An 11346-nucleotide genomic window follows, 5' to 3' on the forward strand; every position below is an offset into this window, starting at 1 on the left:
AAACCAACTTATGTCTTATTTGGTTTAAAATCCAAATGAGTACACGTTTAGATAATCATCGTACTTTCTTTAGAGGTTTGATTAGGAATGCAGTTTTACTGTAGGTAAGGTAGTTCAATTTGTTTGTAATAAACAAAATTAGATCAATCCAAAATAGGTTAGCGAAACAATTTTAGTTTTCGTTACTCTTGGCTGAATTTGATTTGAATTCAGCAAAAGAAGAAGTTTTATTTCTTCCTGACCTGCTGACCATTTTGCGATGGTTAAGCACATAACACATTTTAAGTATAATCGTAAAAAAAGATCTTAGTGATTTTGTAACAATACGTGATACCCTATTTCCATCCATCATGTTGTGCACTATGTTTTCTAGCTGGCTTAAAATGTTAAAAGAAGGTCAACGGAGATGAAGCAAACATGATTCCATTGAGAAGATGATATTACATTTTTAATTATTATGATTATCTGTTCCAACTATTTTAAGGGTTTTTTGTTTTTGAGTTCAGAGCTCTAAAATGTGTCTTCAGAGCATGCTGAACACACTCAGATCTAAAATCTGCTCTTTTTCTCAACGCTCAAATTTGGTTTTCAAATACATTTGAGCATTTGAAGTTCAGAGATTGGAATTTATGAATTTTTAAAGCTAACAATGGAAAAGAAAATTGTATATTTTTAAATACGAGTTAATCGTCAACTTCTAAAAGTTCTTTGTTTGACATTTTTCATTTCATTTTAACTCCACATAGGGAGTAAGTAAGTAAAGGGAGTTATTGTAAACGGTCTGATTTGTCCAGTAAAATGTTGTCATTTTCTGACGTTCGTTATTCTGCCATATCTCAAGAACTGTCAGAGATATCGACTTTATGTAAATTCAATTTTACAGATAATAACACCAAAAGATGCAGAAAGAACTTTCAAATAAATTGATTTGCTAGCTTTTTTATTATATCAATTTAAAAAAGTGAAAATATCTCGGGCGAATTAATAAAGCTAGTGACTTCAATATAATTTTATAATTTAAAAAAATTGTTTTTTTATAAAACCATTAAACTGAAATCAAATATTTATCACTTCAAATATTTCACGAGCAAAAAAAAAAAAATTCCTCCAGAATAAGTTTATGCAACGAAAAATAACGTTTTTGACATCTGGTAAACTTTTGAGGAAAATCGGTTTACAAAAAAAACTACTAAAAGTTTGTAAAAATAGGTTTTTGATTTGAATATCTTGGAAAAAATAAAGATATTGTCTGCAAACTAATTTTATATTAAATCTTTAAAATACTGGCGCAAAATTTAAAACCAACTATGTATTGTTAGGAGTTAGACAATTTATTAGTTAGCAATTTGCTGACTAATAAATTGCTAATCGGCTTTAATTAAAAAACGAGCATCCAAACTAAAAAGTGACAGTTCATGAAAATAAACAAAACAAATACGCTTAAACGGACCTAATAATTGGAATTCATAACTGTTGACTAGATCATTGTATCCACTGCTCTTAAAAGAATAATTGAATAGATGTCACATGGATTAAGCAAATTGCTAAAAGTTAAAATAGCCATTCCGTGATTTTAACTTTAGGAAATTGTTAAGAGATAGTAAGATGTTAAAATCGTTTCAAATTCGGTAAATCATCTCTTAAGCTTGGTAAATTGCTAAAAATGGTAAAAACTTCCCATAGGGAATACAAACTCAGTTTTGGCATAAGGAATGCCAAAATTAAAATTCTGCAGAGTCGGGGAACAGACACCGACAAAGCTGATGACAACGCCGAGGTTGACGATGTTATAAGCGGAGTCGAGATCCCCAGCGAGTTGCCGGGCCCCAGCTCTGCAGCTAAAAATAATTAAAAAACGCGCTGAAGTTCATTCAGATTAATCTGAAGCACTCTAAGTGCGCTTCGGATAATCTGAGAATTTTCCTTATTGAGGAAAACTTCGACATTGGCGTTATCCAAGAACCGTGGATAAACGGCCTCAAGGTGCGAGGCCTCCAAGGCAACCAATACGACCTCTTTTATAAAACCGCAAATCAAGACCAAGGTAATCCCAGAATTTGAATTTTAGCTAAGAAACATTTAAAAGGTTTTTTATGTCCAAATTTTAGCACTCCCGATCTGACAGTTGTCAGATTTGAAGACAAGAATACACAGGGTTTACTGTTGTCCTCTTTTTACTCTGCCCATAATGCACCATCACCTCCGGAGGAGGTGTGCGAAATCATAACCGAAGCTAACATCAAAAAGGCAAACCTTCTGATCGGAGGCGACGCAAATGCTCGGCATACCCTTTGGGGAAGTTCTGTGATCAACGAACGATTTTGATTTTATTATTGAAAATAATATGACCATTTGTAACAGAGGCAATACTCCCACTTTCGTCTTTCCGAGCTCGGACAATTATGATGGATGGGAGGATGTGCTTGATATTACTTTAGTAAAAAACCGTTATTTATTAGTGGAGAATTGGAGAGTTTCCCCTTTGAATTCGTTTTCGGATCGCAAGTGGATTCTTTTTCAAATAAGAAAAACCCTCCGCCTTACAGAAATCCCAGACTGGAAGAAATTCAGTTAAATTGCTAATTCCAAATTAAGCAACTTACCGAATCTCACAGAATCGATAGGAGACCTTCAATCAAAGGTGAAAACCTTTGAAACTTCTATACGTAAAGCTTTTAGAGTCTCTTGCCCAGTTAAATATAGCCCTTCCTTCGTGGGGGAATGAAGAACTGTCCAGTCTTAGGAAAATGACGAGGAAATTTTCAATAACTGCCACAAACATAAGTTTTACCAATCGTAAAAAGACTCTCTTAAAATTTACAAGCAAGCCCTGTCATCAGCCAAAAGACAAGGCTGGAGAGAATACAGTCAATGAATCGACGACATAAAGGACTCCGCAAGGCTCAGCAAAGTTTTATCGAAGGAACATTGTAATCCTTCATTTCTAAAAAACCTGATGGAACCTGGACAGCCCCGTAGCCGAATCTCTTGACCTGCTGATGAAGACGCTCTTTTCGGGGTGCGAGAGTGATAACCCCGAATCGCTTGAAACCACAGAGCTAAACGTAGCTCATCTAAATTGGTCCAGCAATGTCGCGATAAGCTTGCGAGCCTGAATATGAACCTCAGTGTCACCCAGATCTGGGTTCCGGGCCATAGTGGTATCGTGGGAAATGAACGGGCTGACGAGCTAGAAAGGCAAGGATCGGCCCTTCATAGCTCACTTGCGGAAATGGTTAACATTCCTCTTGGTGCTATGAAGGGTACAATCTTTTCTATCTACCAAACAGAATCAAACTAAAGGTGGAGCAATTTACCCAACTGCATTATATCTAGGAAAATATGGCCCACCTATAATAAAACCCGTACAAAAGATCTTCTGTGCAGGCCAAGGCAAGACATAGCCAGGATTGTTGCGGTTTGTACCGGACATTGGCCTATAGGAGTTCATGCAGAGAAGTTGGGTATCTCTTACAACACCTTTTGCCGTAGCTGTAGTGACCAAAGAGAAAGTGAAACCATAATCCATTTCCTCTGCAAATGTCTTGCTTTGGCAAACACTAGAATGAAATACTTTGGAAAAGCATTCTTTCACGAACTTGTTGAGCTATCTGAGACAAAGATTAGAGACCTAATCTTTTTTCTTAATGCGACAAAATGGCTCTAACATAATCGCTATGAAGCTTCTCTATAAATCTATCCCTTTCAATCAAAGGTTTAACGAGTTTTTGGTATCAAAACGGCGCACTACAGCGCTAATTGGATCTCAGGCTAGGTTGCCTTGAGATCACCATTTCTACCTACCTACCTAACTTCCCATAGGGATTTATTGTAATGGGTCCGATTTATCAAATTGAAAACTTTGACATTTCTCGACGTTTCAAGATCCCTAGAGTCGAAATAAAAGATTTTTAGAAGGATGTATATGCGTTTGCGAAATTTTTTTTTGTCGTCCATAGCTCAAGAACCAGAAGAGATATCGACTTCAAATAAATTTTGTTACACAGATAATAAGGCAGAAAGATGCAGAAAGGAATCTCAAAAAAATTTCGTGGGTGGTTTAAAAAAGAGGTGAAAATTTTGGTTAACCCTAAATATCTCTTGAACCAAAAACGCTTGAATTAAATTGTATATAATATATTGAAACGTGTTACAAAACAAGTATATTTTTTTTAAAAAATCCAATTAACGATTTTTTTAAAAATCATAAAAAAACTGAAAACAAAAATGTTTCATCTCGAAAATTTTACGAACACTAAATGATCTCCAAAACAATTTTGTGCAACGAAAAATAACGTTTACAACATCTGGTAAGATTTAGAGAAAAATCGAATTGACAGTTTTTTTATAAAAAATAAAAATCTAAAAAAAAACATTACTCAAAGTTGGCAAAAATTGAATATCGATTCAAATATCTTTTCAAAACCTTGAGATATTGGCTTTAAATACTTTTATCTTGTAAAAAAATATTGTTGTCAACATTTAGTAAAATTTTGAGAAAAATCTAACTAACAGGTTTTAAAAAAAAATAAAACATTAAAAGAAAAATTAACAAAAGTTGGTAAAAATTGATTTTCGACTCAAATATCTTTTCAAAAATTTGAGATTATGGCTTTCAATTAATTTTTAGTTATACGAAATATTGTTTTCAACATTCTATAAAATTTTGAGAAAAATTGAATTGACAGTTTTCTTACAAAAAATAAAAACCTAAACAAAAGTTACTAAAAGTTGGTAAAAATTTATTTTCCACTGAAATATCTTTTCAAACCTTTGAGATATTGGCTTAAAACTACTTTTATCTTTTAAAAGATATTGTTGTTAACATTTATTAAAATTTTGAGAAAAATCGAATTGACAGTTTTTTTTTTAATAAAAAATTAAAAACCTACAAAAAAAAAAACAATACTAAAAGTTGGTAAAAATATACTTACGACTCAAAAAGCTTTTACAAATTAAAAATATTGTCTTCAAACTCTTTTTATTTCATAGAACATATTGTTTTCGATATTCAGCAGTTCAAAATATTGTTATTAATTTTTCTTTAGAGTTTTAGAAAAATCGACCAACGGGCACGGATGATCAGCATCCCATCCTCTTTTCATTAAATTCAAAGGTCAACATTTAGGACCAGTTTGCCAACTGCTTACCATGTTTATTCAATGTAGAACTTTATTGTAAACAGACTTATAATTCAAAACTTTTAATAATAAATCGATTTGTTAATTACTCGCTTATGAACAAATTTGTATTGGTAAGTTTCATTGAAGGAAAACATTTAACATATTTTACTATGAATGTGAACATTTTTGTTCCCAAGACTAATTTGTTTATAGTGTTTTATTTTGTATAAATTTGATGATGCGCCTGGTTTATTATTTAATGTTCTTAAATTTTGTGTTAAAAATCAGAAGCTGAGTTCTTAATCATGGACATATTTTTATTTGAACAAAGTCTTTAAGATCAGAGTCTAACATTTTGAAGTCTTAAAATAGTCTGTTAATACCATTATATTTAAAGGATAAAAAGAGCAAAGAGACACATAAAATACCAAAAAAAAAGATAGTCTGATCTTTAAACAAGTTCAACTGTCAAAAATATTTCAATTATGTCCAATAAAAATTAATAAAATAAGCATTATAGCATAAAATGTATATATTTATGTAATTCTTAATTGAAAAGTTCCAAAATTTTACAAAATTTACTAGTGATTTGTTTTTATTCTTAACATACATAGTTAACTTTTGTCGTTCCTAATGTTTAAGATTGTTATGATTGATATGTCAAATTGTAACGAGATGAGTTGAAGGTGTTGAACTGTCAAACTAAATTATCTATTTCTAAACAATCAAAAATGGCTTCGTAGTAAACACTGAATTTGAAAGAAATTATTCAATACTTGACTCTCAATGTGTTATAAACATACATTTTTTAGCTCAAGCCAGCTTGTTGACACTTCAAATAGAACTTTAATAGTCATTCCTAAATAATTCTAAAAATATATAACATATTTTAACAATGTCAACTGAACAGTTTTTTTGACATAACAATAATTTTTAATTGTAGTAACAAAACAACAATTTTAATTGTATTAATAAAAAGTACAGACCACTTCTGCATCAATAATAATAAACCACTATTAGAAAGAAAAAACAACTCATGCAAATCTTAAATGTCAAACTTACCTTTTAATTTCTAGAAAATCCGTTAGTTTCAAGTATTTTATGCTGATTTTGTGTGATAAGTCAATAAAAATAAATATATGTAATCCAAATGTGGTCACTTCACGTTATCCTTTGTTTTTTTTATTTAAAAATGTGTTGTTTGAAGAAAAGGCTGTTTAAACAACCTTATCCTATATTTTTAGGACTTGATTTAAGTCCCTAAAAATCACTTTCACTAATTCCACACTTTAGCTTCAAGCTAGGATTTTTATCATTTTTTTTCTCAAATTTAAATATTTTGTTTAAATTAAATTAATACACTTGATGTTTTGGCAAAAAGTAAAAATAAGAGACAAAAAAATAAAACAAATTGCACTTAAGGTCCACAAATGACATTCACATAATAGAACTTATTTAATCCGATTTACCACCTTTAACCGCTGAAACAAAACCGTTGACTGAATGTTTTGTTGCATTGTTGCTTGGATTATACCAAGTTTCAGAGTATTGCTAGTAACTTTTTTGGTCGTATCTCCCTTCCAATATACGAGCATAGCGTACACACATCAGAAAACAAAAACGAGTTCCGTCTGATCGAAATACCAACTACAATTCATTTTAGTCTTAGGTTCCACAATCTCTCTCCATTTGTATACTCTCTGAATTGACTCCGAATTGGCATTGACTAGAGTTCGGACTCTACTCCTAGTGGTAGTAGATTTTCAATAAAATATATAAAGTTGCATTTACAAATTTAAATAAATTTAAAAGGAATCAAAAATGTAACTAACAATTTTTTTTAAATTAGTAACTTAAGACTTTATTTATTATGGATTTAGTTAATCAGTCTATCTGGATTGCTACGGACCATTGAGATAGAACCTTTGAAAGACTAGTTAAACACTTTTAAAAAAGAGGCTGGGAAGCGACCCACACTCATAACTTATCATCCCATCTGTCGATTTGTCGTGCTTAAAAGTTTGTAGGGTTGGGTTAAAAAAGTTGTTAGTTGAATTATTAAAATTTAAAAATTACCAACAATATTTTTCATATAAAGAAATAGTTTAGTTTGAAAATCTAGTTTTGTTAAATACATTTTTAGTCGAACACAAGTTTTTACCAATTTTAGTATTGTTTTTTGTTTAGATCTTTATTTTTTTGTAAAAAAAACTGTCAATACGATTTTTCTCAAAATCTTACTCAATGCTGACAACAACATTTTTTAAAAGATAAAAGTAGTTTAAAGCCAATATCTGAAAGTTTTGAAAAGTTATTTAAGTCGAAAATCAATTTTTTTTACTAACATTTATCAATTTTTTTCTTTAGGTGTTTAGTTTTTGAAAAAAAACTGTCAATTCCATTTTTCTCAACATTTTTCAGAATGTTGAAAACAATATTTCTTATAAGTTAAAATAAGTTGTAAGCCATAATCTCAAACTTTTAAAAAGATATTCAGGTCGAAATTCAATTTTTACCAACTTTGATGTTTTTTAAGGTTTTTATTTTTTATGAAAAAAACTGACAATTCTATTTTTCTCAAAATTTTACTAGATGTTGAAAACGTTAACAAAATTCTTTTGGTGATAAAATCATTTTGTAATCGTAAAATGTTCGAGGTGACAAATTTTTCTTTTCAGTTTTGTTGATTTATACAAAAAAAACGTTGATTGCATTTGTTTCAAAAAATATACTTGTTTGGTATCACGTTTAACAAAGCGGAAGCTTCTAGAGACATGTCTTACTGGGATTCATATAAAGAATCACTGAAGATATATAAAAAAGGACTGAGGAAAACCAAACGATCTGCCTGGAGAAACTTCTGTAGCAACGTGGAAGATTGCTCTGAAGCATCCAGGCTGCGCAAAATCCTCTCCAAAAATCCAATCATGCCAAGCTGCTTGAAAAACGCCTCTGGCGTCTGGACCAATTCAAGCGAAGAATCGCTCAACTTGCTACTAGACGTTCACTTTCCTGGTAGCTCTAATATTATTAATAACATTGTACCAAATAGTTGTGACAGTACATTATATCCCCCACAAGGTCTAGTCACTAGGGAAAAACTCAAATGGGCTATTAATAGCTTTAAGCCATATAAATATGCAGGTCCAGATTGTATGATTCCAGCTGAACTGCAAGAAAATGCAAGTTTTCTAATACCCGTCCTAGAAAACATCTTCAAGGGATGTCTTAAATTGGCATACATCCCGATGTCTTGGAGACAAGTTAAAGTCGTTTTTATTCCAGAAGCTGGAAAATCCAGCCACGTTAACCCTAAGGACCTAAGACCTATCAGCTTATCATCATTCCTTCTCAAAACTTTTGAACGTTTGATCGATATCCACTTAAGGGCAAATATTGATAAGTCCCTCCCTTCAAAGGCTTAACACGCCTATAACAAAGCGAAATCAGTTGAAACTGCTCTACACAGTATAGTACGTACAATCGAATATTCCCTCCATCATAAAGGATACACCTTAGTTGCCTTCTTAGATATATAAAAGGTGGATTTAAAAATGGTGACACATCTATGCAATTGCACGTGTATTGACATCTCTGAAGGTAGATAAGTCGATCAGCGAATTGATTAATCAGATGCTGATAAGCAGGATTATCAATTCAAAACTTTGTGATTTTACTGCACAAAGGGGTGTCATCATAGGTACGCCACAAGGTGGTGTCCTATCCCCTGCCTGTTTATGGGAGGAGCACTTCGTCTACCCCCTCCACCTCACTTGATGCTCTGTTCCATCTAATACCGCTGGACATTTTCGGCGAGCAAACGGCCGCTAATACAGCCATACGGCTTCAAGCCTCCTCTCTGTGGACCAATAATGGAATTGGCCAGACCACTATTTTGAACTCGTTCAGAACTATAAACAGTAATATTGACTACACCATAGCCCATCCTTAGTTTAATAATTATAGCTTTAAAGTGACTATACCTCCCAGGACTTCTTGGGAGAATACATCAGACGGATCAAAAACGGAGGATGGGGTTGGTGCAAGCGTATACTCAGAAAGACTAAACTTAAGTCTCTCCTTTCGTCTACCTGATCATTGTAGCGTGTTCCAATCTGAAATCCTGGCTATAAAAGAAGTCCTATCATATGGCTTAGAGAAAACGTTATATCAACTAATGATATACGCATCTTCTCGTCCCTAGACTCTTTCTCCCTTAACTCACTAACAGCCCTAAATTGTCGATTATCTCTTACGGAGATGGCTACACAGTTCAACGTTCATCTTTTCTGGGTGCCGGGCCATAGAGACATTCCAGGAAATTGCAAGCTGACGAACTTGCAAAAAGCGGAACAACTTTACCTCTGCTGGCTCACAATGCTAGCATGGGTATCCCCTTAGCTACATGTAAACTCATGCTAAAGCAAGATACCATGGAGAAAACAAACTTCAGGTGGAATAACACCACCTCCTATTTAGCGACTAAACTAATTTTACCTGATCTTAGCGCCAGGCGCTCAAAACAATTAATCTCTCTGAGTAGATTGCACATTAACTACGTTATTGGTGTCCTGACTGCAAATGATTTTTGTAGGAGTTGCATGGACGAGGAGGAGGAGGAGACAATCTCTCATCTTCTGTGCACATGTCCTGCCTTATCACAAAGACGTAGAATCCACCTTGGAGACTACTACTTCAACGATACCAGCGATCTAAAAAATTCTGACATTATTTGTCTCCTACGCTTCATTCGGAGCTCCAATTGGTTCGACGAGTTAAGCTGATCAACTGATCCACAACGGACCCTACTTTGGTCTAAGTGTGTTGGACTTCCCAACCAACAGCCACTTTAACCTAACCTAACCTATATACCTTTAAGTGAATTTTATGCCTCTGATGACATAATAATGATTTGAACATTTGGCCTGTTTATATTTCTATGATTTCTGAGAATTTTCGTGTTAGACGAATTGACAGATCATAAGAATGAAATATAAGCATTTTCATTATTATCTAGCAATCAAAATAGTTTAACATTTCTATTCATCTTTATTAAATTTTACGATAGAAAATTCTTAAGAATTCTTAGGTTTATGACAGCAAACGACAAATTTTGTATGAGTATATTTCTGATATAAAACGGACATCTCTCAGATCTTAGAAACATAAACTGGCCAAATGTTGAAATCATTATTTTGTTAGACAAATTTGACAAGTTAATTTTAAGTTATCCATAACTTAAAAATAAAAAAAAATGTCTATTGGTTATTTTATCGAAGCCTGACATTTCCGGAAAAAAAGTGGAGACTTTTGGATGCCTGTTTGGTAACTTTAAATCTTCACCAAGTATCGTCAAACGTATGTTTTTTTCGTATGACAGTAAATTGTAAAATTACTTTAATAAACACATGTTTCAAACGTCACACTTTTGCTCGTAAATATGTATGTTCCTGTCCGGAAAAAGATCTGAGGCAAAATTTACCCAGCAAAGAAATTGTGTCGAAAAAAAAGTCCCCATAGTTTAACCTCCGAAGTTGAATTATGTAGAAAGAAATAAAGAAGAAGTTAAGTTAAGAAGAAATATTTATAGACGAGTTTACTCTAATACAAGAAATTGTGTGTGGTTCCAAGTGAATAGCAAATTTGAATTGTTTCAGGGTAACAACAAAATTACTTTTATCAAATAACGTTTGCTTACTCTTAATTCTGTGGTTTGAAGTCCCAAGTTATGTCCTCTTTGATTTTTAGTTTATATGTGAACTTGACATGGGCTTTGACGTTATACCATAGAAAATAACAAAACAGACTACGATCCGAACCCTTACTTTATTTTGTCTTTATATAGATATTTCCTTATCCAATGTTTATTACTACTTGAGTTTAGATTCCACACCTGTGAGTACAATAATGTTCCCGTCTTTATTTTCATTTATCATAATAAAAATGTGGGGTCACCATTTGGCTTCACGCATGAGTGCCTCCCTCTGTCCCTAACCTAAGCAGGATACGAATAATTTTTTTACAAGAATTTTATACATAAGTTACTCTTACTCACTGATGTCAAACTATACTTAGGTGTACTATACCTTATGTTACTTTGACGTATGTAGAGAAAACATTTTTGTTTATTGACAGTAAACATTTGACTTTTAAATGACAGTTCGATGGATTGACTTCCTCCCCACAGATTTGAGTCTTGTTTCTAAGCTACAATATTCTAGCC

At 32.7% G+C, this 11346-nt stretch overlaps 1 protein-coding gene across 1 annotated transcript in view; it reads right to left on the reverse strand.

Annotated features, from left to right (window-relative positions):
* LOC129944264 (rho GTPase-activating protein gacU) overlaps positions 1-6598 on the reverse strand; it is a 127863-nt gene extending 121265 nt beyond the window's left edge. Inside the window, exon 1 of the mRNA XM_056053585.1 lies at positions 6186-6598. The gene's annotated coding sequence lies outside the window, so the exon portion shown is untranslated. The remainder of the gene's footprint in view (positions 1-6185) is intronic.
* Positions 6599-11346: the final 4748 nt, after the last annotated feature.

This window comes from Eupeodes corollae, chromosome 2 (genome assembly GCF_945859685.1).
Source record: "Eupeodes corollae chromosome 2, idEupCoro1.1, whole genome shotgun sequence".
Taxonomy (NCBI): Eukaryota; Metazoa; Arthropoda; class Insecta; order Diptera; family Syrphidae; genus Eupeodes; species Eupeodes corollae.